The sequence below is a fragment of the Dermacentor albipictus genome, chromosome 3 (genome assembly GCF_038994185.2).
Source record: "Dermacentor albipictus isolate Rhodes 1998 colony chromosome 3, USDA_Dalb.pri_finalv2, whole genome shotgun sequence".
Lineage (NCBI taxonomy): Eukaryota > Metazoa > Arthropoda > Arachnida > Ixodida > Ixodidae > Dermacentor > Dermacentor albipictus.
This window is the reverse complement of record NC_091823.1, coordinates 161,473,720-161,500,528: the sequence shown is the minus strand read 5'-3', so window position 1 is coordinate 161,500,528 and position 26,809 is coordinate 161,473,720. Positions and strand designations below refer to the sequence as shown.

Genomic DNA, 26,809 nt, shown 5'->3' with positions numbered 1-26,809 from the left:
CGAAATAATTACGTCACAGGCCCGGCTTCATTTTTCTTTCTCCTCCCTTTTTTTTCGCGCTACGCACTTCCGCAGACAGAATCGCGCGCAAGCCGTTTTTCTTGTTCGCGGAGCGCACGATTTTGCGCGCTGTGCACAAGCACGCATGGCTAGCGGTATAATTCAGTGCTACACGAATACTGACTCAGAAGAAGCGGGTCGCAGAGCACGATCACGTGCTGCAACACGGCAGAAAATGGCATAGTTCTGGTACCTGCGCACGTCACTGCATGACCGTGGGAACAAGCAGACGAAGCGGAATAAGTTCTCTCTTGCTTCGGTGCGAAGTAAAACAAGAAGCACGCAGACATTCCGTTTGTGTGTTTTATTCATTCTCTAAACTTCAATTCGTCGATGCAAGCAACAGATCACACAAATTATAGATGGCGCCTTCAATAATTCTCGAAGTCATGTGTCACCACGAGTGACGTCACACTGCGGACTCGAGTACGTAGGTGCAGGGACGCGAGTACGTCATCCTCCGGTTTCAAGCGCGGCGTCCATGAGGAGAAGGAAAAAGGGCGTTTGGTTTGAGATTTCAGATCCTTCCCCGGCTAGTAGGGATGTCATACTTTGCAGACACGATCGTTATCGCGCAAGTATGCTCTGCGCTTGTCAGCTCAACACGGCCAGACCTGGTGAGGGACCGTAAGTGAAGGCCCTGAAACCATTTTTCTGAAACTCCAGAAAAATTACTCGCGAGGCCGGAGAGTGTCCTAAATAAAATATTGCAATAACTTTACGACGGCCAGTTTCGGTTTCGTTTCTACTGTGCCGCGACATCATGATGCAGAAGGTCATTACGTGAGGACGTTGAAGACGTTTTGACACCCACTGTGTTTAGCTCTTTCACCTCCTACGTTGCTACTCGATCGTTGTGGGGATGGGCATATATTTGAGAGCGGTGAATATTACGTCAATTGTGTCTGTTGGTGGTGTATCCTGAGGTACGGTTTACATAATCGGGATTTCGTGCTTTATTTGTGAGTTACAAATATGGAAACTGAATACTTGCGTCTGTCTCTATTTCTTATTTTTAATTTTCAAGAATTTGTTTTAATTTATGGCATAAATTTAGAATACAGTTCCTATACCCACTCGGTTTTAAATTCTTTCAAATGCCATAACAGTCGTCAAAATCGGTGCAGTGGTTGCCGAGAGAAAAGATTTCTTTGTTCGTAATTATTGATTTATTTATCGATTTACTTGAGTGCGCTAAGGGACCGTTAGGGCATGAGGGGCATGGAAAAGGTCAAGCGTAAGTGCAAGATATATAGTATAAATGATATAGGAAGACATTACAGACGAAAAAATGATGTTCGATAAAAAATTGAAGGAACTCCAAGTGCTAAAGTTTTTTCCTACCTGTAACCATGATACAGAGTGAAAAAGGAAAACATTGAGAAGCAAATATTCACCGCAGGACGAAGCGTGTAGCCGTTGCAGAAAGAAAACCGGAGACGACGCGGAGCGCTGTAATGAGAAAGCCAAGATATGAACGCAGCCAGCATCGTAATAAACGTTCACCTTACAGATTGCCGGATTTCAAAGCTGGTGGAAGCAGTAACTGGTCAGCAGCCTAATAAGCAAGATAGATTAGAGTTTGGAAACGTTCCACTCCCCAATAGGTAAAAAGAAAGGAGGAAAGTGATTGATAGAAGCCCGTCGTTACAGAGCGTAAGGTAAGCTTACAATACAGAAATAAGCACAATGGTGGACTGCCACTTTGGTGTTAAAGCTGGTTCGCTCACGCAGGCCACGTGGCTATTTGTTAGCGCCCCGTGTCAAGAAAGCCCTAACAGGAATCATCACTCACAGAACTTTAGCGATTATAGCGTGGAGCTGCTGGGCTCAAGGTCGCGGGTTCGAATCCTGCTGCAGAGACCACATTTAGATGGGGTAAAAACGCGAGAACCCTCGTCCACTCATATTTTGGTGTACCTCAAAGATCCTCTGGTGGTGAAAAATTATTCCAGGACTGTCCGACTACTACGGCGTGCCTCATAATCAGATTGCGGTTTTTTTTTACACGTAAAACGCCAACATTTAATTTTAGGTCGTCATTTCTTTTCGGCATAAACACACAAAAGACATAGTAGGCTACGGGACTATAATGACCTGGCATTTGCAACTATTTGATTATTATTATTATTCTACATATCGCAGGCTAACCACGACCCATGCAGGAGTTACAAGAAGCACATAAATGTAGCTTCTTGTAATTTTAGAAGGGAGAAATGATCCACACTTATTGACAACGTCATTTTTGCTAGCATTTTTTCAATGTCGTTTCCTTGCGATAAATGAAGTTCCATACCCTACATACCCCTGATAACCTTGTGGCAAGCATCAATGCTTCCCTACTATTTACTTTGCCTCGATTTACTATGAATTCTACAAACCGTGTTCGGCTTGCGAGCCCGTGAGGCGGATTCATGACGTCATTTTACGCTGGCTCGCTACGTCCCAGCGGTCGCTAGGCGGCTGCTAGGTGCGAGCGCGCCACATAAAATATGCGCCGCCCTTCAGGTTTACCTTTTTAGTGAACAACGTAATGATACCTAACCTTATTGCTACGCAACGCGCATTAGAGGAAAGGCCTGTGAGCAAGCCATCAGTGTCGCTATCTGAAAAGGAGACATGATTCCTCTTTTTATCGTTGCAACTATTGGAGTGCATGTTTTGATCATGCCTCGGACACGTGTTTGGTTCCTCGACATGCGCCACTGAACGTTTTTTTGTTGTTGTCGTTGTCGTCTCGTTTGTTTCTGCTTGTTCGGTATATATTTATCGGTGTCTGCGAAAGTAAAATCTACAGTTGAAAGTAGCGCTCTCTCTGTGTATCTGTTTCTTTCTATACGTCCTCGTTCAGTCACGCCTAGACACTCTATCGCGGATTCAAGCCAACTAGCCCGCCAACGTCTTTTAATCGGAGAGAGAGAGAGAGCCGCACATTAGAGTGTTCCCCTCAACATTTAACCGCACTATACATGCACCACTGTTCGCGTCGTGCACGCAGTCTCAATAAACAGCATTCTTTCGCTCTAGAATTGGCGACCAGATTCGCCTAAGTTTGAATACGCGAAGGCGCATCTTCCGCCGAGCGATAACCTTCTAACAATGATTAGTCGGTGAGAAATGGTCGCAGGAAAACGATCTGCACCGTGTCACTTTTATAAGCGCTTCCCAGACTTTATATTTGCTTACTGACACATTCTTTTGCGCGCGACAAGCGTGCATAACCACCAAAAGAAAAGAAGGAAAGCTTCCAGCATTTCTTTGATCTCTCGTGTAATAACTCCTCTCCCGTTCCTCTCCTGATCCGCCGCGGTAGCTTAGTGGCTTTGCAAAAAAAAAAGAGAGGGAAATAAAGAAGAACGCCCGTATCCCGCGCATTGGGGGCACGTTAAAGACCCGCAGGTGGTCAAAAATTAATCCGGAGTACTTCATTCAGCGTGCCTCATAATCAAATCGTGGTATTACCACGTGAATTCCCAGAATTCAATTCAAGCTTAACGGGTATCGTGTGTGCACGAGGTCATGGATTCCATGCCAGTCGCGTCAGCCGCATTCTGAATATTTTGGGATGCAAAAAAAAAAAACGATCGTGTATCATTCGCGGGTGCACGGTTGCAAAGACACACACAAAACAAATCAACGCAGTCAAAATTTATTTGGAGTCCCCCACTATGATGTGTAAATCGCAATCAGATCGGGACTTTGGCGCGCAAGACCTCAGAACTTATATTCTCATTTCTTTTCCATATCTATCTCTCTATCTTTCTTCAACGCAGATTACTGCAGACCTTCTACATGTGCGTGGAGACCGCCGCCATCGGCTACGAAGAGTTTGCCGAGCTGATCGCGAAGCTGAACGAGGTCGTCAAGCACCTCTACACGAAACATGGGTCAGGCTGCGGGCCCCGCCAAGGTGACGCACTCGACCGGAAGTCTAGTGCTCGTTGAAGGCCTCCGAGCAGCGTATCTGAAAAAATGCGAAAGCAGTACTTACCGGCGTTGTGAAACAATTAACTCTTTCGACGGTGTCAGTATACTGCGAGGACGACAAATGAACGCACTCGATGATTTGGTGCCACCACCTGGCAGTGCAGTATACTGGGGAGAATCAACATTCTATTGCGAGTGAATTGCGTTTAGCGAAAGAGAGTCTGGCTGTCCGAGCGTTGCATTTCCCATGCATAAATCGGCATGAGGTATCTTCGGCATGAGGTACCAAACTCAGCCTGTCAGTTAAATGTTACGTCGAGCTCTGTAGGCTTAGCCAAAAAAGCGCGTCCGGCATTTCTCGCTTTAACCGCACGTTCAACGAGTCATCTCACTGTAGTTGAACAGGTGTGTGTGCGAAGAGCAGTTTTAGAGGTCGAATCAAATAGGAATCGAATGGCGGCCAGAAGTCAGTGAAATAGAATAAAATCAAAGACCTTTTAGAACAGTTTTAGAATAACGTATAGCCTGCTCACCAACAAATATCACATCGTGGTATTCATACCGATGGAAAGTTTGTGATTACATTGAACATTGAAAAGCACGCTTCAATAAAATAACGAAAAGGAACATTAGGAAAACTAAGCATATTGCTCGCAAACTCGGGACCCTTCGGAGCATGCGCCATCATGCATTGTCATTTTTATTAAATTTTATTTTAATTCTGTTTATTAAAAGGTAACTTTGTGTGTCATTTAGTATTCGTGCACACTTTGGCGACCAAATTAGTCATGCGTGTTGTCTGCGGTGATGGCAGAGTGAAAAAGCAAACGCTTTTTTTCCCTATTCGAATGGTTACGGCAGATGGTGCCACTACTGCAAGAAGTATCTCGAAATGAAAGGTATTCTCATTTATTCCGGCAAGAGGACGCAGGTGCTGCATCTACAAAAAGCACCAAACAATGCCCGCTGTCGAACGACGTGCCCAACCTGCATGTCATTGCGGGTAGTCGTGTTTGGCGTGAGAAGCCTGGCTGTTGAAGTGACAGAGCGTTTTGTCTGTCCACTGTCGTGTCCACCATTAGTGAGATGAACGTTATCGAATTTCTGCTTCAGTTACAGGTTTGGTCGTCTACGGTCGAACAAGTAAAATATTCGAAAACTATTCGAGTTTTTCAATGGTCACTATTCTATTCGACGACCGAATTTTCCGTCTTTACTCATTATTCGACAGTTTTAAACGTTGGCACACCCCTAATAGTTATTAAGGTTCGTAAAGTGGTTAGTTGGTTTTCCATGCCAGAGGGTAAGTAGATCTGTAGAAGTTCAACGTGCTTGAAAGTGAATAGGAATATACACGAAAAGAGGCGGTGATTTCAAAGCTAACGGAAAGCGCACGTTGTATACGGTTTCGTAAAAAAAACGTAAGCCGATGCCAGGAGCTTAGTCTGATCATTCGTCATCCTTGTTCCTTTGATGGTATGTTTCCTGCATCGCTGTATTATTTCTGCGTGATGGGGGCGGGAGTGGATATTTTCTCATTTCCATTTAATGAATTTGGCACCGCAATAGAGGGCAATGTAGCTTTGAAGGGTTCTTTTTCTCAATATTTTTGTACACCGTAACAGTATATATTTATTGCGATTATATTTTTTTCGGAATCGCGCCAAGTTTCCAGTATTTATGTTTGTAATCTAATCTCTTTCACGCCTTCTTGAGTCAACAACTATCTATCACTAGGTATATGCCGGTCTTCACTTACAAAAAAAACTCTTAAAATTTATCCGGTGCTTGGCGGTATGGAATCCGCGTCATATGAATATATATATATTAGGGCGCGCTCCATGCGTGGACTTTGCGGTGGCGGCGCCAGATGGCGCAGCGTGTCCAAAGGCAAGCGCGAGGATGGTGTCCGACTGCCTCATACAAGACGCGTTTCGGCGGTGTCAATGCGGTGTGTAGCTAAATTACTTCAATGTTAATCACGTAGGCACGTCGACAGCAATCCTGAGATGTGTTCTGCTGGAATTCTTTTTTTATTTTGCTGTTTGAATCATGTTAACCATAGAGTTTCACATTAATATACCTAGAGGCAAATCTGGCGCTGCGATCGTTCAACCATCATGGGAATGATGGGAAGTACAGGCTTCGGATTGGCATTCTATTGACTGGAGAACTAGTCTACAAGTATTTTTTTGGCAGTTTTGGTTTCGTTCCAAGCGCAATTGCTATAACCTGCAGTGGGACAGTGCAACGCAAAGCTCTCTGCCTTTGTTATGTTGCTCGGAGTGGCGATAGCGCGCTGGGCCAGCGACTGGGACGATGCTTGTGTCGCGGTGTGGCGTCGAAGCCGTGACGAGAAAGCGGCGGCATCATAAACGTTGAAAGAACATGTTTTGAGCGTTTGGACCTTGGTTGGTTAAGTGTGTTAGGTTGACACTATAGCGTTACGTGCTTTATGAAACTTCAGAATAGGACAAAGAAGGCACTACTGATACAAGACATATACAGTTGTACTTCTAGTGGCTTGAAAATCAAATTTTATTGAGGGCTTCATTAGGTGCTCGTTTATGTGCTCATTGACATGCGTGTTTTAGGACTTTGAGAACACAAACTTACTTGTGGTAGGAAAGATAGCTGCTTCCGAGCTGTAGTCTAGTGTCGCACAATGGGTACCCGCAAAGCCACGCTGTAACGCTTCGGAAGCGGTACGCCAATATAAAATATGATGAAGCATACTCGTAGGAGGCCACTAGCGTCCTAGCTAGCACTGCAGCAGATGTGCTTAAAAGTACTTGAAGACGTTCAGCAATCGTGACAGCCGACGCAACCTTTTCGAAAGAGCAAGAGAGTTCGCAAGTGCCTGTCGTCTGCGAGAAAAGTCTCGCGTTTGCAGCGAGCAGGCGTCGTAGCAGACGACACTTTTAGCATTCCGCTCAAGGGCGCAACGCTTTGTCACAATACAACATTTTTATTTCCAGAAATACTTGATGAGTATTTTTATATAAGTACATGCACGGTTGTTTTGCTGTTGCAAAAATGAATAAATAATTATTCTTTGGCGTTAAATTAGGAACAGAATCGCACAAGTATGGATACCCTGGTGTGTCCTGGTGACAAACCATAGTAAACCATGCTTCCATCTCAAAGTCATACAAAGTTTAAGTAGTGTGTTGTACATTATATAACATACTGCAGAAATAAAATTAGATTTTACGCGAATATATTTGAGTATAGCTTTGATTACTGCGCCGGAAGCAAACGCCACTAGTCTAAAGACCGAAGTCAATCCGAAGCCTGTACTTCCCATCATTCCCATGTAGGTTGAGGCAACGCTCATGAGAACCCCCGTAGACACTAGCGCCACATTTCCCTCTAGGGTATTTATTTAGAAACTCTATGATGTTAACCTTTTTTAAACCTTGGACCCTGTACACACTCATGCAATAGCCCTTTTTCTGCCGCGATAAGTTGATATAAATTTAGGAAATAAATAAATCCATAAGCTGTTTTTATTTGCATCTCGTGCATAAACTAAGTTACCATATACTTTTGACAGATTTCTTTAAAAAAAAAAACACATGCGACAGATAGCCCAATTATACTGCTCGGGCTGAACTAATCAGAGGCGGATATTACCAGCAGTACCAATCAAGAGTCATCATTCGCTATTGAACAATACTTCTCCGAATTACATTTACGGCTAACCACTTTAGGACAGTTTCTTTTTATTTTTTTTTTTCAATTTACGGACTGCAGCTGGGTTCGCATTTGCTTAGAAGGAATTCTGAGGATTACTCTAAAGGAGAAGAAACGGGGTTAACCGAGGGTCCCGATTTTTATTAGTCATATAATAATAGGCCAACAAACACTGACATCAAGGACAACACAGGGGAAATTACTTCTGCTTCATAAATGAAATAAAGAAAGGATAAATTAATGGAAATGAAAGAGGATGAAAAGACAACTTGCCGCAGGAAGGGAACGATCCCACAAACGTCGCATTTCGGGTGCAATGCTCTACCAATTGAGCTACCACGGCGCTGTTTCCCCGTCCACTTTCTTGGGTATGTATGTTCCCTTTTAGAATCCTGGGAGGGTTAGCCAGCGGCACCACTCACAGACCTTAGTGGCGGACGTGGAACAACCTTCGGCACAAAGGATATTCAACGAATATATATATATATATATATATATATATATATATATATATATATATATATATATATATAAACGAGAAGAAAGGGGGTTAACCGAGGGTCTTGATTTTATTAGTCATATCATAAGAAGCCAACAAACATTGACACCAAGGACAATATAGGGGAAATTATTGTGCTTAATAAATGAAATAATGGAAATTAAAGTGGATGAAAAAACAACTTGCCGCAAGTGGGAACCGAACCCACAACCTTCGCATTTCGCGTGCGATGCTCTACCAATTGAGCTACCGCGGCGCTGTTTTCCCATCCACTTTCTTGGGTTTATGTGTCCTAGTAGAACCCTGGGAGTGTTAGCCAGCGCCACCACACACAGACCTTGGCGGCGGACGTGGGACGTCCTTTGTGCCGCAGACGTCACGACAACGTGATCTTTTTGGGTGAAGGCGACTGGTCAATAAAGCCATATATGCTATCTGAAGGCATCAATGTAGCCGGATTGGAGACCCTCGTTATGTAATAAACGAGAAGAAAGGGGGTTAACCGAGGGTCTCAATTTTATTAGTCATATCATAAGAAGCCAACAAACATTGACACCAAGGACAACATAGGGGAAATTATTGTGCTTAATAAATGAAATAATGAAAATTAAAGTGGATGAAAAAACAACTTGCCGCAGGTGGGAACCGAACCCACAACCTTCGCATTTCGCGTGCGATGCTCTACCAATTGAGCTACCGCGGCGCTGTTTTCCCATCCACTTTCTTGGGTATTTATGTGTCCTAGTAGAACCCTGGGATGAGTTGTTTTTTCATCCACTTTAATTTCCATTATTTCATTTATTAAGCACAATAATTTCCCCTATGCTGTCCTTGGTGTCAATGTTTGTTGGCTTCTTATGATATGACTATATATATATATATATATATATATATATATATATATATATATATATATATATATATATATATATATATATATATATATATATATATTAGGTTGTGGAGTGTATGCCACGTCGTGGTTTTTTTTTTTCTTCAATTTGACGTGGGGCTATTTCAGGCTATCTTAGATCGCTCACTGCCAAACAAAGAAGAAAGCAGCTCTTAGACGAGAGGAAGCTCGATAATACAAAAAAGAGGCAAGAACAACAAACACGAATGGCCCCGATGCGGCTTTGAAGTTCCCGTTACGAGCTCGCCGTGACGAGATCTTGAAGGCGTCTGCTAGGACTTCTTTAATCTTTCCTTTAACTAGTAACCGTGAACTGCATTGTATTCTACACAAGCCAGAGATTGCACTTAACAAGCTTCGAAAACATTTGCTATGCCACAACGACCTAAATGCGAAAAAAAAGGAAATTAAAATCCGTGCCCTTGCACAAACCTATGGGCGTAAGAACCAACGGTTGATGGTTCCAGTACACGCGCGTTACCACACGCACTAATAATAATAATAATAATAATAATAATAATAATAATAATAATAATAATAATAATAATAATAATAATCAACACTTTAAGAACTTTGTCATCTCGAAAATATTTATTTATAGTACAGATATAACCCGCCGTGGTTGCTCAGTGGCTATGGTGTTAGGCTGCTGAGCACGAGGTCGCGGGATCGAATCCCGGCCACGGCGGCCGCATTTCGATGGGGGCGAAATGCGAAAACACCCGTGTGCTTAGATTTAGGTGCACGTTAAAGAACCCCAGGTGGTCAAAATTTCCGGAGTCCTCCACTACGGCGTGCCTCATAATCAGAAAGTGGTTTTGGCACGTAAAACCCCAAATACTACTGCTATAGTACAGATATAATGTCCCAGGCATGCTCAGCTAGCCACGTTCCCTGCGCAGGAGCAAGCGTACGATGGAAATGTTTATTCCTTGATTTATTTATATCCATCCTCAATAAAGCCGGGGAAAAAAAATGGGGCACCTCGGGTGATAAGAATAGACGGAAAAAGCGGATCACGTGCCTGAAATCCTGTCGTCTATTTATTCCCATTACAAAAACCGACCAAAAACTCGCCGACCTGAAAATTAGAAGCTGCACACAGCAGTGGGCTGTGACGTAAAGGAAGGCTCCTTAAAAACCTTACGTCCCGGGGTTCTAAACCTTCGTATGTATCGAAGCGCACGGGTTCTTTCGCATACACCACACCAATTTGAATGGGACACCGCCACGTGGGATTGCACACGTGTGAACTTCTGCTTGAGGAGCAATAGGCAACGAGCCACTGGGCAATTTACAGTTTTTTTTTTTATTGAGTCATCGAAATTTACAAACGAATGCCCGGTGAGTGATCTGAGATATGTTTTACTCGCATTCAAAATCTCGAATATTGGACGAAACGTATCACCATCCACACCGCCGTTGCCGTCCGTCGTGCTCGGCGGGGCACGACGGCGCATGCGCGGACAAGACCACAAAGTGTGCACAGCGGAGCGCACACGCCGCTCCGCAGGTCACCTGACCTGCGGAGGCGCGGAACAGTATAAATAGCGGAGGGAGCGGCAGCAGGGTACGTTCACTTTTTGGGACAAGTAGCACGAATTTCCCGCTGCCGTCGTATATGTCCTCCCAACTGAGTTGCGAGCGCCAGTACTCGCGCTCATCGATTGAACTCTCTTCACGTGTGTCCTTGAGTAGCATGACACCACGTGCATTGACTTAGTATACAAACGTTTCCTGAAACAAATGCTGCCAATAATACTACGAGACTTACGTCGTATGTAACAGTTTGGCACATTGCTATCGTTGCCAAACCTTCGCCATACGAGGAAAACTGCGACCTTTTGTTTGTTTTACTCGAGCACAGTTTGTGACGTTCTTGGCGCCTGAAGTTTCTTCCATATCTATTTTTAAAGCGAATAGCTACCTTTCGCCCTTTCACCGGTTTTCGTGGCGGTGGCCGGACTTTCACCTCTAATGCGAAGGCGCCGATGCTAATGCCACGTGGTCTCGCCCAAATGAGTTTCGGGGCACTTTCGTCTGCGAACGCTAACCATATAACCCTTTGAGACGTGCGACGCCCGAGACTGGAATATGAGCCTGGCAACGTTTAACGCCACGACGTAATCTAGTGAGGCGAATCTAGCAGTGCTATTGGAGGAATTAGAGGGCAGTAAATGGGATATAATAGGGCTCAGTGAAGTTGGGAGGACAAAAGAAGCATATACAGTGCTAAAAAGCGGGCACGTCCTGTGCTACCAGCGCTTAGCGGACAGACCAGAATTAGGAGTTGGATTCCTGATTAATAAGGATTTAGCTGGTAACATACAGGAATTCTGTAGCATAAACGAGGGGGTGGGTCTTGTGAAACTTAATGAGAGGCACAAAGTGAAGGTCGTACAGGTCTACGCGCCTCCATACAATCATGATTACCAGGAAGTGGAAAGCTTCTATGAAGACGTGGTAACGGCGATGGGTAAAGCCAGAAGAAAATACACTGTACTGCTTGGCCACTGCAATGCCAGGGAAGGCAAGAAGCAGGCTGGAGACAAGACAGTGGGGGAATATGGCATCGGCTCTAGGAATAGCCGGGGACAGTTATTAGTAGAGTTTGCTGAACAGAATAATATGCGGATAATTAATACCTTCTTCTGCAAGCGGGATAGGCAAAAGTGAACGTGGAGGAGGCCGAATGGCGAGATTAGAAATCAAATAGACTTTATACTCTGCGCTAACCCTGGCATCATACAAGATGTGGATGTGCTCGGCAAGGTGCGCTGCAGTGACCATAAGATGGTAAGAACTCGAATTAGCCTAGACTGGAGGAGGGAACGCAAGAAGCTGGTACATAAGAAGCCGATGAATGAGTTAGCGATAAGAGGGACAATAGAGGAATTCCGGATCAAGATAAACAACAGGTCATCATCATCATCATCAGCCTGGTTACGCCCACTGCAGGGCAAAGGCCTCTCCCATACTTCTCCAACAACCCCGGTCATGTACTAATTGTGGCGTTGCCGTGCCTCCAAACTTCTTAATCTCATCCGCCCACCTAACTTTCTGCCGCCCCCTGCTACGCTTCCCTTCCCTTGGGATCCAGTCCGTAACCCTTAATGACCATCGGTTATCTTCCCTCCTCATTACATGTCCTGCCCATGCCCATTTCTTTTTCTTCATTTCAGCTAAGATGTCATTAACTCGCGTTTGTTCCCTCACCCAATCTGTTCTTTTAATATCCCTTAATGTTACACCCATCATTCTTCTTTCCATAGCCCGTTGCGTCGTCCTCAATTTAAGTAGAACTCTCTTCGTGAGCCTCCAGGTTTCTGCCCCGTAGGTGAGTACTGGTAAGACACAGCTATTATACACTTTCCTCTTGAGGGATAATGGCAATCTGCTGTTCATGATCTGAGAATGCCTGCCAAACGCACCCCAGCCCATTCTTATTCTTCTGATTATTTCCGTCTCATGATCCGGATCTGCCGTCACTACCTGCCCTAAGCAGATGTATTCCCTAACTACTTCCAGTGCCTCGCTGCCTACTGTAAATTGCTGTTCTCTCCCGAGACTGTTAAGCATTACTTTAGTTTTCTGCAGATTAATTTTTAGGCCAACTCTTCTGCTTTGCCTCTCCAGGTCAGTGAGCATGCATTGCAATTGGTCCCCTGAGTTACTAAGCAAGGCAATATCATCAGCGAATCGAAAGTTACTAAGGTATTCTCCATTAACTTTCATCCCCAATTCTTCCCGATCCAGGTCTTTGAATACCTCCTGTAAACACGCTGTGAATAGCATTGGATAGATTGTATCTCCCGGCCTGACGCCTTTCTTTATTGGGATTTTGTTGCTTGCTTTATGGAGGACTACGGTGGCTGTGGAGCCGCTATACATATCTTCCAGTATTTTTACATACGGCTCGTCTCCACCCTGATTCCGTAATGCCTCCATGACTGCTGAGGTTTCGACAGAATCAAACGCTTTCTTGTAATCAATGAAAGCTATATATAAGGGTTGGTTATATTCCGCACATTTCTCTATCACCTGATTGATAGTGTGAATATGATCTATTGTTGAGTAGCCTTTACGGAATCCTGCCTGGTCCTTTGCTTGACAGAAGTCTAAGCTGCTCCTGATTCTATTTGCGATTACCTTAGTAAATAGTTTGTAGGCAACGGACAGTAAGCTGATCGGTCTATAATTTTTCAAGTCTTTGGCGTCCCCTTTCTTATAAATTAGGATTATGTTAGCGTTCTTCCAAGATTCCGGTACGCTCGATGTCATGAGGCATTGCGTATACAGGGTGGCCAGTTTCTCTAGAACAATCTGTCCACCATCCTTTAACAAATCTGCTGTTACCTGATCCTCCCCAGCTGCCTTCCCCCTTTGCATATCTCCCAAGGCTTTCTTTACTTCTTCCGGCGTTACCTTTGGGATTTCGAATTCCTCTAGACTATTTTCTCTTCCATTATCGTCGTGGGTGCCACTGGTACGGTATAAATCTCTATAGAACTCCTCAGCCACTTGAACTATCTCATCCATATTAGTAATGATATTGCCGGCTTTGTTGTCTCTTAACGCATACATCTGATTCTTGCCAATTCCTAGTTTCCTCTTCACTGTTTTTAGGCTTCCTCCGTTCCTGAGAGCAAGCCTAAAAACAGTGAAGAAGAAACTAGGAATTGGCAAGAATCAATTGGCAAGCGTGCAATTGCCGGCAGAAAGAACACCCGCCTCGCGTGCAAGAGGTCCGTGGTTCAAATCCCGGTGCCGGCAATTTTCCACCGGATTAAAAAAAAAAAAATCCGCGTGTTGATGAAATTGCACAAACAGGCCTGGAGTGTGGCCTGATCCCGGTGACCAGAACCGGTAACGCACTCCCTCACCAGAGAAGGATTGGCCACCCTGGTGAAGTACTTGGCCAGAACCTCCTATATGAATACAACAGAACAGGTATTCCGCCTTAACTCAGAAAGAGGACTCTGTGTTGAAGATATGAACGACAATCTTATGGGCGTCATTAAGGAATGTGCAATAGAAGTCGGTGGTAACTCTGTTGGACAGGATGGCAGTAAGCTATCGCAGGAGACGAAAGATCTGATCAAGAAACTCCAATGTATGAAAGCCTCTAACCCTACAGCTTGAATAGAACTGGCAGAACTTTAGAAGTTAATCAACAAGCGTCAGACAGCCGACATACGGAAGTATAATATGGATAGAATTGAACATGCTATCAGGAACGTAGGAAGCCTAAAAGCGTTGAAGAAGAAACTTGGAATAGGCAAGAATCAGATGTATGCGTTAAGAAACAAAGCTGGCTATATCACTGCTAATATGGATGAGATAGTTCAAGTAGCTGAAGTGTTTTATAGAGATTTGTACAGTACCAGTGGCACCCACCACGATAATGGAAGAGAGAATAGCCTAGAGGAATTGCAAATCCCGCAAGTAACGCCGGAAGAAGTAAAGAAAGCCATGGGAGTTATGCAAAGGGCGAAGGCAGGTGGCGAAGATCAGGCAACAGCAGATTTGTTGAAGGATGGCCGGCAGATTCTTCTAGAAAAAGTGGCCGCCCTTTATACGCAATGCCTCATGACTTCGAGCGTACTTGAATCTTGCAAGAACGCTAACATAATCCTAATCCATACGGAAGGGGACGCCAAAGACTCGAAAAAGTGTGGACCAATCAGCTTACTGTCCATTGCCTACAAAGTATTTACTAAGGTAATCGCAAATAGAATCAGGAACACCTTATGCTTCTGTTAACCAAAGAACCAAGCAGGATTACTTAAAGGCTACTGAACAATAGACCATATTCACACTATCAATCAGGTGATAGAAAAATGTGCGGAATGTAATCAACCCTTATATATAGCTTTCATTGATTACGAGAAAGTGTTTGATTCAGTCGAAACCTCAGCAGTCATGGAGGCATTACGGAATCAGGGGGTAGACGAGCCGTATGTAAAAATACTGAAAGATATCTACATCGTTAAGGGATAAGAATAGAGCAGATTGGGTGAGGGAACAAATGCGAGGTAATGACATCTTAGTTGAAATCAAGAAAAAGAAATGGACATGGGCAAGACATGTAAGGAGGAGAGAAGATGACCGATGGTCATTAAGGGTTACGGGCTTGATTCCAAGAGAAGAGAAGCGTACCAAGGGGCGGCAGCAAGTTAGGTGGGCGGACGAATTAAGAAGTTTGCAGGGACAACACGGCCACAATTAGTACATGACCGGGGTTGTTGGAGATGAATGGGAGAGGCCTTTGCCCTGCAGTGGGCGTAACCAGGCTGATGATGATGATGATGATGATTATGATTATGATGATTATGAAGCAATCAGCGACATTGAGAAAAACTGCGAAGGCATCCTCAACCTTATATTAAACCTGGATGTTAAGAAATGCACCGATCCGGACGGGATACACAACGCGCTCCTTGTTCGTTATTCGTTGTGGTCATTGAAATATCTGCCAGTCATATTCAGAAAGTCCTTATCATCATCTACTGCACCTTCTTCGTGGAAGTTAGCCAAAGTGCTCCCGCTTTATAAATCTGTAGATAAGCAGTGTTTGTCGAACTACAGGCCAATTTCACTTACGTCACAGTCATGCAAAATGCTGGAACACGTCATTCATAAGCACATCATGCTTTTTCTGGAATCAAATAGTTTACTGTCCAACATGCAACATGGGTTTAGGCGCGGTTTTAGCACGTTAACGCAGCTAGCTGAGTTCACGCATGACATTTCATTTAACCTTGATGTAGGCAACCAGATTGATGCCATTTTTATAGATTTCTCGAAGGCATTTGACACCCTTTTACATTCTAAACTTATTGCTAAACTTAATGCTGTGCTGAAAAATCCTCATTTGTTTAACTGGATTTTAAGCTTTCTCTCATTTCGCTCCCAGTTCGTCTCTTACAGTTCGACTGACTCCGCTACTGTTGATGTGACATCAGGTGGGCCCCAAGGCGCCGTCCTTGGGCCGCTTCTTTTTTATTATATATAAACGATTTGCCACTTCACTGCTCTTCTAACATCCGTCTTTATGCTGATGACTGCGTTCTATATGAAGTGTTTAACTCTTTTAATGATCATTATCGCCTTCAAGAGTCGTTTTCTAGGTTTTGCGATTGGTGTAACACTTGGCAAATTAACATTAATTTCAATAAAACCATTCTGATGTATTTTTGCAACAAATCTTCCCCCTCTCTTTTTAGTAACTCGTTCAGTGACCATGCTGTAGATAAGGTTTCTGAATATAAGTATCTTGGTGTCATTTTTACGCATAACATGTCTTGGTCCAAACACATTGATTACATATGCAGTGAAGCACTAAAAAAATTATGTTACTTGAGGCGAACGCTAACCCGATCTCCTAAAGACACAAAATTACTAATTTATGAATCTCTAATCCGTCCTTTTCTTGATTATGCATCTGTAGTTTGGAGCCCGCATAAGCAGTTAGAGATTAATAAGCTAGAAGCAATACAGAAAAAAGCTGTGCGATTTATATGTCATCGTTATGATTGCGACTTTTCGCCTTCTTTAACACTTTCGTCCTTGAGCCTGAACATGCTCTCTTCTCGTCGCCGTGTCGAATCATTAAAATTCTTGCATTGCATTGTAAATTCTTTGGTTAGGCTCTCAAATGATAAATCCATTAACTTCGCGCCAGGATCATCAACGAGAAGACATCATGACCTAAACTTTATACCCTACTACGCAAGTACTAACATGTTCAAATTCAGCTTTTTTTCACCACTCAATCGAAGACTGGAATTCATTGCCTGGGTCCATTGGCTCATGCTCATCCCGAATTTTTGCAACCGCCATCCTAGATGCATAAGCGTGCTCACCCATGCCCGGCAGCATTTGTATAACTTCTGTATTTTCCTTTCATCAGTGCTCTTTTGTAAAAGTGTTCACTTGTGCTTACAGCTGTATACTCCTATGCATTCTCTGTACCTTTTCTCAACCCACTCCTGCTATAGCACAAATTGCGCTGTAGTATGTATAAATAAAAATAACATAAAAAACAGCGTTAAGAGGACGCTTCAGCTCGGGTGCTCCTATCTAAATCCACGTAAAAGGAGAATTCGTTTTGCTGGGCCACCACTGCACCAAATTTGGCGAGGTTTGTTGCATTTAAAAGAAAGATTTAAATTCTAGTGACTCTTCGTTTCCGATTTTCAATTTAGGCCGTCGACATTATTCATTAACAAGTGGCAAAAATCGGAAATCTTGAGAAAACGAAACTTTCAAACTTACAACGCTGTAACTCAGCAAAGAAAAATGCTGTAACAAATATGTGAATTGTATCTAACAGTACATCTAAAGCGGACAAAATTGATACGTTAGACATCAATCTAAAAAATTTAGTAATATGTAAATACAGCTTTTGCGGAACCATTGCACACAACGTAAGAAATTGACGCAAGATATGAAATCGCATATCAAATTTGTCCGCTTTCAATGATGTAGTGGATGCCTTTCACAGAACCGCGATATTTATTTTTTTTTATTTATTTATTTACTCTCATACCCACAGCGCCATTTAGGCATTACAGTGGGGGGGGTTACATATCTGTTTTTGATGCAGAGCTACTAATTTGTAAAATTCATGCTTCTATTTTTTTCGAACTTCCGAATGTTTGAAAATGTTTTTAACAAAATTCAGGCACTAAATCGAAATTCCGCTTTGACTAGTCTCTAGAACTTAACTTTCTTTCCTAAATGCAACAAGAGAGAGAGAGAAAATGATAAAAGAAAGGTAGGGAGGTTAACCAGGACTGAGCCCAGTTGGCTACCCTACACTGGGGAAAGGGAAAGGGGGATGGAAAGATGAAAAGAAGAGAAAGTCCACTGGAGATATCAGTCGGTCACTCAGTCCAAATCACAGGCGCTCACTCAGTCCGGTCGCTTTCAGATATCGCAGCAGCGCTTTTGTGGCCTTTTGTAGCTGCGATATGCGAGGCCGTGGTCCCAAGATCTTCTGCAAGGTGAACAGCTTCCCATGTAGCTGATTGAGAGCTGTGCAGAGGTCTTGCCTTTCGTTTTCATAAGATGGGCAGTAGCACAGTAGGTGTTCTATGGTTTCCTCGACACCGCAGGCATTGCACTCGGCGCTATCAGCCATTCCAATCAGACATGCATAAGCATTTGTGAATGCGACTCCCAAACGTAAGCGGCACAGCACTGTTTCCTCATTTCGCCGAAGACCTGGTAACAGCCGCAGTTGCATAGAGGGATCGGGGGAATGCAAGCGATGGTGAGTGAATTCAGATGTGTGCCACTTCTCCAATGTCAAAGAGTGCGCTAGCTTGCCTAAGTGTTGGGCTGCGTCGGTCCGCGATAAAGGTATTGAAACAAGGGTTGCTCCTTCGTGTGCTTTTCTAGCAGCTTCGTCAGCGAGGTCGTTGCCGGAGATACCGCAATGACCAGGCAGCCACTGAAACACGACGTCGTGTCCTTTCGCGATCATGAGATGATGCATTTCTCGTATCTCCGACACGAGTTGTTCACATGACCCGCGACGAAGAGATGTCAGAAGACATTGTAAGGCCGTCTTGGAATCGCAGAATATAGCCCACCGATTAGCCGGTTGGTTATTAATATAATCAACGGCACCTCGGAGGGCAACAAGCTCCGAACCAGTCGATGTTGTCAAATGAGAAATCTTGTATTGGATGCTTAGTGATCGTAATGGTATAACCACTGCACTGGTGCAACTGGTCTGAGTGCAAGAGCCATCCGTATATATGTGTATTCGATCAAAGTAGAAAGTCTGCAAACAATCCAGAGTTGCTTGCTTCAAGGCCAAGGTAGGCAGGTCGGTCTTCTTTCTTATTCCTGGAACTGTAAGACGCACTTGAGGTTGTTTTAAATACCACAAAGCTGAGGTTGAACGTGCAGAGGGTGGGAAACCCGATGGTAAGCAGGCACGATGGATGCTGACCTTGTTGGAGAAGGACGCCTGTGGTCGTCGTTCCGGCAGGCACGCAAGAGAGCTTGACTGCATCCGTGAAACATGACGAACATGGACTCTAAGCGTTTCGGTACTAATGTAAGTCGTGATCGGATGGTCTTGAGCCATTACAATGGTTCCAGCTATTGAGGCGCTGCGCGGAAGGCCTAGGCAAACACGTAGTGCCTGCGCCTGCACGCTCTGAAGTTCTCGAAGATTTGACTTGCATGTTTTAGCAAGCACGGGAGAACTGTAGCGTAGGAATCCGATGAACAGTGCTCGATATAACTGTAGCATGGAGCCCACTGACGATCCCCATGTTTTGCCGGCGATGAACTTGAAGACGTGAACAATAGATGTGAGCTTCTTCTTTAAGTGGGCAACATGAGGGCTCCAAGTGAGGTCTCGGTCTACAATGACGCCCAAAAACCGGTGATTTCTCTTGTAGGAGATAGGCTGACCATTGATGCATACCGGATAAGGAGTCATCGCTTTTCGCGTAAAAGCGACTAACGCACATTTTTCTGTTGAGATGGTAAGGCCTTGTGCGTGAAGGTAGTCAGATGCCTGTGTTGCTGCTTTCTGTAGCCGTGCGCGAACCTGCAGGCGAGTGACCGCTGATGTCCAGATGCAGATGTCGTCGGCGTAGATGGAAACACTCACTGTTTCCGGTAGGGATTCGGCCAGCCCAAGAAGCGCGAGGTTGAAAAGAATAGGTCTTAGAACACCGCCTTGGGGAACGCCTCGGCATGTGTAGTGGTCGGTAGTCGGACCATCTTCTGTTCGTACGAACAAGGACCTTTATGTCAAGTAGTTACTGACCCATCGATATACTCGTCCTCCTAGTTCAATTGTCAAAAGTGCGTCTAGAATGGTTTGATGGAAAACGTTGTCGTAAGCGCCTTTCACGTCAAGAAAGAGTGCTACAGATAATCGCTTCCGATATTTTTGTTGTTGCAACAAATGCAACAAATTTCATTAAAATTGGTGAGGGGTCACCTCAGAAAAGCGTTTTTGCGTTTTGCACGTATTTGAATAGGCCGCGCCGGAGTTTTGCCCCAGCTAAAGCTTCTTCTTAATAAAAAATGGCTGTGGCTTAGCTAAGGTTAAGCCCAGGATGCGAAGCATACTAGCCTTTATTTTAGTTGTTGAACCACTGTTTAGCCTGGTGAACTGCTGTTCCTTGGCTATATTTGGTTCGGCTAGACGAAGAAACAACTCATGCGTTACCCTGCTTCGCCTTCAAGAGTGGAACGCGACAGCGTTCCCGTCGACCCGCCAGCGACTACGCGCCCCGCATTGGACGCGGTGAGCGTCGAGCAACGCAGCGTTCGGCGCGGCAACGAAATGTGCGCCTGAGCAAGCGTCGCACGCCTGAGCCTTAGAAACAGCTCGTTTCTAAGGCAACACCGCATTCACTAGAGGCGCTTTTGTACCGCTTTGAAGCATCGTACTCGTGGCTCAGTGGTAGCGTCTCCGTCCCACACTCCGGAGACCCTGGTTCGATTCCCACCCAGCCCGTCTTGCAAGAGTTGAGCCAAAGCCACTTCTCCTCTGTCGTGACGTCACAGTGTCACGTGATTTCATGGTCACCGCCGCGCCTGAGGAGCTGGGTTGAGCCCTCGTAATATGCTTCGCATAAAATCGAAAGCAGACTGGCCACCAGGAACACGCTTACGGAGCCATATTATTGACATCACAAAAGGCTATGGGCGGTCAAGTTGACTTTACAGTCTTTCTTTTTCTGCGTCAGTCACGCTTTCCGAGACTATTTAATTGGACGATATTTGTTCGCATAGCTCTTACAGAAGCATGTTTAATCAACATGTCTTCGCTCGGCTAGATAATCTCGAGGACAGGCTCCAAAGTACTAATATTCTTTAGCCATTTAAGATCAATACTTGCAAATATAATTAACGTGGCTTCATTAATTACGCACACAACGTCTCAACTTATCCGTATCTAGAGGTTACCAATATGAGCACTGGAATGATAAAAGGATCTCACGAACAATTATAGTGGTTAGTATTTTTATAAGGTGTAGTTAAAACAGCCGGTATATTGATAGTGCATTAGGATTCCTATGGAGCAAGCGTAAAAGCATGGACAGGTTTTATTGGCACAAATCAAGTTCATGAGGTTAAAAACACGTGCCCAGCCGTGCACTTCTGCCTCTGCAATGGATTCTTGTTCATTATAGAAAAAGCACCTCAGCGCTACGGTACATCCCAGAAGGTGTGCGAGAACATTGTGTGTGCTCCCGATTACATTTCTGAGCGTTTGGCATCAGGCTCGACTTTCTGGTGCCATTAAGAATAAAAAGTCAGGAGATGCGTAAGCTCTGCATTTAAGAGTGGAACGCGATAGCATTCAAAGATCCCCGACTGCTTCTCACGCTTGCGGGCAACTGCAGCTTATGTAACTGTAATGTTTACAGGGAAACGCTGGCGCCGAACGCTATCCACGAAGGCGAGCGTTCTGGCAGAAACGCGGTCTCTTTCCTGGGCCGATCCCGGAGGTAGTGCACGGCCGCGCCAAGAAAATTACAGCATTACAGCAAGAACTCGAGCTCGGACAACGTGGCACCCCCCAGGGCTCCGTACTCTCGCCGACGCTGTTCAAGTTGTGATTATCGGGCTCTCGGAACGTCTCTCGAAGATAAAAGGCCTCAATCATACGGTATACGCGGACGACATCACCATCTGGTGCTCCGCGGGGTCGGACGGCTTTATCGAATCCGCTCTGCAGGAGGCAGTCGAAACTGGCGAATCCTACCTCGACCACATGGGCCTCAAGTGCTCCTCCGCCTAATCGGAGCTGTTGTTGTACAGCCCAAAATGACAAGGCAAAAGGCCTAAGGGATGGAAGCCACCGAACGAGCGCAACATCACCGCCCGCACCAGAGACTGTTGCCCAGACCCCAGGGTTGACTCCATCCCAGTACTGGGAATGATAATCGAGGCGGGAGCATCAAACATCCGAACGGTCCACAAGCTGACGACTAAGACCGACAACGCTATGCGACTCGTACGCAGAGCGGCCAACCGTCACCACGGCCTCAAAGAAGACAACCTGCTACGTCTCGTACACGCGTTCATCCTACGTCACTTTACCTACGTCGCAGCAATGCACAAGTGGAAAGAATCGGAGCGTGACAAGCTCAATACACTCATCGAAAAGGTAGTGAAGCGAGCACTCGGGCTCCCGATCACTACGCCGACGTATCGACTCCTCGAGCTCGGGATGCACAATACGCTCGAAGAGATCGCTGAGGCTCAGGAGAGCGCGGATGATACGACTGACGAAAGGCAAGACTGGCCGTCACATCTTGCGCGAGCTCGATTACTTCCCACAGAACACCCAGGATCCACAGGAGTTTACGCCGGTTCCCCGCGATCTCCGCGATCTGATCACGATCGCACCCATTCCGCGAAACGTGCATCCGGAACACAAGCGAGGCAGGCGCCTAGCCCGGGCGACCGCATTCCTCAAACGCATAAACAAGAAAGCGGACGATGTCACTTTCGTGGGCGCCGCCGCCTGCCGATGCAACCGAGCGGCCTCGTCCTCGCAGCGGACACTAAACTCCGCCACGGTACTCACACGCGACCCCGAGGCGGCGGAGCAAGTGGCCATAGCCCTGGCAATGCTCGACGACAAGCGAAATATAATATTCAGCGACTTGAGACCGGCCATCAAAACAGTTGAGAGAGGAGTCGTGTCCGACCAGGCGTTACGCGTCCTCCGCGGCGTGGATCCGAGCACGCTCAAGCACCACACCGTCATCTGGTTCCCGCCCACCTGGGTCGGATACCGGGTGCCCCACCTAACATCAACGAGACAGCCCACGACGCTGCGCGCGCGCTTACCGACCGCGCCGTCACCTCCGGGCAACCGGGTCTCTGGGAGTTGAAGGCGAACAGGGACGCCCCAGTAACGTACAATGAAATCACTAAACACTTTTACTTGTGACGACGTCTCTTTCCGGCCCCGCACCCCAAAATAAACAGGAATCAAGCGCTAACGCTACGCTTGCTACAAACACATACCTATCCCAACGCCGCCACGTTACACGTGATCTACACTATAAAATAATTTACACCCTAAAAAGTGGAAAAGGGCGTAGATGTGTCTATAACTCACACCTTAAGGGTGTCCGTTATATAGGTAACACCCTAAGGGTGTGAGTTATAGACACATTTACACCCTTTTTCACTTTTTAGGGTGTACATTATTTTACAGTGTACCCGCGGACGTCTATCCCGACGATGCCTGCCCCTCGTGCGGGGTCACGGCGACACTTGCACACGCACTCTGGGAGTGTAGAAACGCTCCGCCTGACTCTTCCTCGGACAAGTGGGAGAAAACCCTATGAAGCCCGCTCCTACAAGACCATCAACGGGCTGCCCAGCAGGTTCACGCAGCGGCCGCCAGGTAAGGAGTCGGTCCCTGCGTGGGAGACGCCCACTGCGCGCTGACGTGCGTCCTGCAGGGCCTTTATCAAAGGGACACTGAAGTGAAACAATAAATCAGTTTAGACTAATAAAGCACTGTTTGAGAACTCTGCAGGCAGTCATTTCAAAATAATAGCTTGATTATTAGATGAGAAAATGAAGTTTGAAGTATCAGTATTTGAATTTCGCGCCGAAACCCCGACTTACATACGTCACTGTGACGTCAGGGATTCCAAAGTATGTTTTCGCATTTGGGCCATGTTGGCTGAGTATAGGTTCCCGAAACTTGCCATGTTAATATTTGGTTCCTTTAGAACACCAATGTAGTCAATCTGTACTACTGTATACTTAAGTAGGCCCTACTAGATGCCATCAAGGTCCATGACGTCACAGCGACCAGGTGTGGGAGCTTCAAGAAGGCGTCGCTACCCGCCTTTCGTCCTTGCGCTTTTCCTGGCTTACCAAGCGTCTTATCGTGGTAAGAGTGGTGTTTTTGGTGTCGTGGAAAGGTAATTTACTGATGCAGAAGGAATCATTTTTCTCTTTAGTGTCCCTTTAAGGTTTGTCCAATGCAATCCCGAGACACTACTGAGGGCTACTGCGAAAGCGCTAATTGGAACACATGGGGGGCATACTTTGGGAAACTACATTACGAAATAAAATTGACTCATAATAGTTTCCCACTGTAATCCCCCTTGTAGCCCCACAATGTGTTGCCTTTAGTGCTTTTGCAGTAGGCCCCGGAAGTGTTGCGGGCTCCCCAATTTTTTGTCCTTCTGTAAATTTAATAAGGCTTTGACGCAAGACTGGAATGGCGGAATAAAACCGCCTTGCCAAATTCCACGGCAGCCCTTTGACACTGTTGGCGTGTTAGCCCACGTCGTCTGGCAACAATTTACTCGCAATACGTGAGCGCGTACCTCTTCTACCTGACGACGAAGCACGGCCTCACTGTACCTCCGCGGGACAGAGCCCAGTATGGCCGTGGATGAAGATATCAGTTACGGGACACGTTTCAATCAATCGCGCCCGCGGTCTTTTATGATTCCTGGCCTTTTAATTCTGAATGCAATTTAATGCAAATGCTGCAAGGTTCACCATGATGGCTGAAGGACGCGTTCGTCACTGCAATATGTAGCCTCTTACTTGTGGTAGTAGTAGCATTACCAATAAACTTTGCTTATAAAAACACCAGGCGACAACCGTAGGTGGCCAGTTTTGCCTTACTGCCTCACCACATCTCCACTTGCGCCGAATCCCATGGTTAGTGCAATATTAGTTACCTAGTGCATAATCCGCGTAGTTGTACAGCGAAGCTGGCACTGGCAGTTCCGTACACGCTTCTCGTGGGGCAGCGTGCCTTCTATTGCACGGTACACGCAACCTGGGCCCGAATGGGCTTTGAAACGTGAATGATTACACTACAAATTAGCTTGTCTGTCTGTATATGATCCTAATAAAAAAATTACCGACGATTACGTTACTTCCTAATGCGAAATTTGAGCGCAGCAAATAAGCTGTTTCACCTTTTCGATAGATTGAGGCAAAGAAATCGAGCAACACATGTATGCGCTATCACAGAATTTTTTTTTATACAGATCCGCCGCCACCGATCTGGCTCTCTGATTGCCACCGCACAGGGCGAACGGCAGCGGCAATTTCGGCTCGGGCTGTGCACATATACAGATCCGCCGCCACCGATCTGGCTCTCTGATTGCCACCGCACAGGGGTTGCATTGGAGGAGGAGCGAAGAAAGGAATTAAGTTCGAGCCGGCGCTTTGACAACCGGAGACTCGCAGGAAGAGGGGGGAGGGGGGCGGCGTGTACACCCAGCGGCAAACGATGGGGGCAGAAGCGCGCGCAGCAAGCGGACAACGCGATAAAGGGAGGAGGGAAGAGATAGCAGCGACTGACTGATGCCGCTGACGCCGATAGTGAGTCAACCCCAGCTGCGGAGTTGGTTTCAGGGACAACGCCGCCGATGCCGACACAAACAATATGATACCCTCGCTTCCGCAGCGCTAAGAACCAGGTATACCCGTGGGAAGGTGGTCACGTATTCGTCGACGTGCCGGGGCCTACGTGAAATAACCGGCGCGTCGGCAACTGAAGAGCACCCTATCCGCCACACAAGAACAGGGGGGGGGGGGGGGGGGAGACCCTTTCCTCCTCTTTCTGCATGGCGGCGACGGTGTTCTATGCAGTCACGTTATCTTGACTCTCTAGCGGCGTCAGCGGCATCCAGCGGTATCAGTCGGTCGCTGCTAGCGCTGGGGGGATGAAAGGGGGGCGGAGCTGGTTACGAGGCCGACGACAACGCCGACGACGATGCGAAACCCAGGAACGGACGCCAAAGAGCTGCGCTCTAAAACGAAAACAAAAGATATGCGCGTGTTTTGAAGACCAATAATTCCGTATCCTCTATCGCCTTAAGAGTTGGAGGTCAGCCGTATGTACAGTCACCGTAGTGCTGCGACGCGGGATACGAAGCGGCTTCGTTTTCGTGGTGGCTTGAGGTTTAGTACTCAATTCTTCGGTGTATCAGCTGTGTCATTAGGGTATATCTCTGAAGGATATTTCCTTTTACTTGTTAATGCAACTTTCGCACACCGTGCCATTAACTCTTTCATGAAATCCTGCCTTTCTCCAACGCGTCGACTGCACCGAAATGCTATACTCGATGTGACGTACACATTATTTCACTAGTGAACGTATAACGCCAAAAGAGCAATTCCTCTTACGGTCATTTTGAATGGCCTTAACTGAATGGAAGGATAGGTATTCCGGATCTTGGAATATATGCATCGTTAAACGTGATCGCGGCGAAACATGAGACGGATGTCTGATAAGTGCAGTTCATGAGTGAGCTGAAGGGTTTTCTCTCTATCGTAAACTTGTCTAAAGTAATTTTGCCACCTTTCGAAAGTTCTGCATTACTCATCAAGTAGTCATCCGCATACGTACCCGAAAATGCGGTGCGTCATACCACTGACTTTTTCTTTTAGCGTACGGTTAATTTTCGCACTCTCGAGCTGCTGTACACTTGCGCTTTGTGTAGATAAACCTTGCCTCCCCGATACACGGTCGTTGATTTTAAATATAAAGCAAATAGCTCATTGAAAGCATGCACCGAAATGCCGCATTTGCCTACAAAAATATTTCCGTGGTTTACCTGTATGGTGTACTCTCTCATCTCTTTAAATAATTCCACAGCTGCGGGACTGAATATCAAGGTGGACGACGTCGATGACAAAGGCGGAATAAGCGACCGTGCAGTGGTTCGTAA

At 45.8% G+C, this 26,809-nt stretch overlaps 1 non-coding gene across 1 annotated transcript; it reads right to left on the bottom strand.

Annotated features, from left to right (window-relative positions):
• Positions 1 to 8,812: 8,812 nt before the first annotated feature.
• TRNAS-CGA (transfer RNA serine (anticodon CGA)) lies at positions 8,813 to 8,885 on the bottom strand. Its single transcript has one exon. It is a non-coding gene; the product is annotated as a tRNA-Ser (tRNA).
• Between the last annotated feature and the right edge of the window lie 17,924 nt (positions 8,886 to 26,809).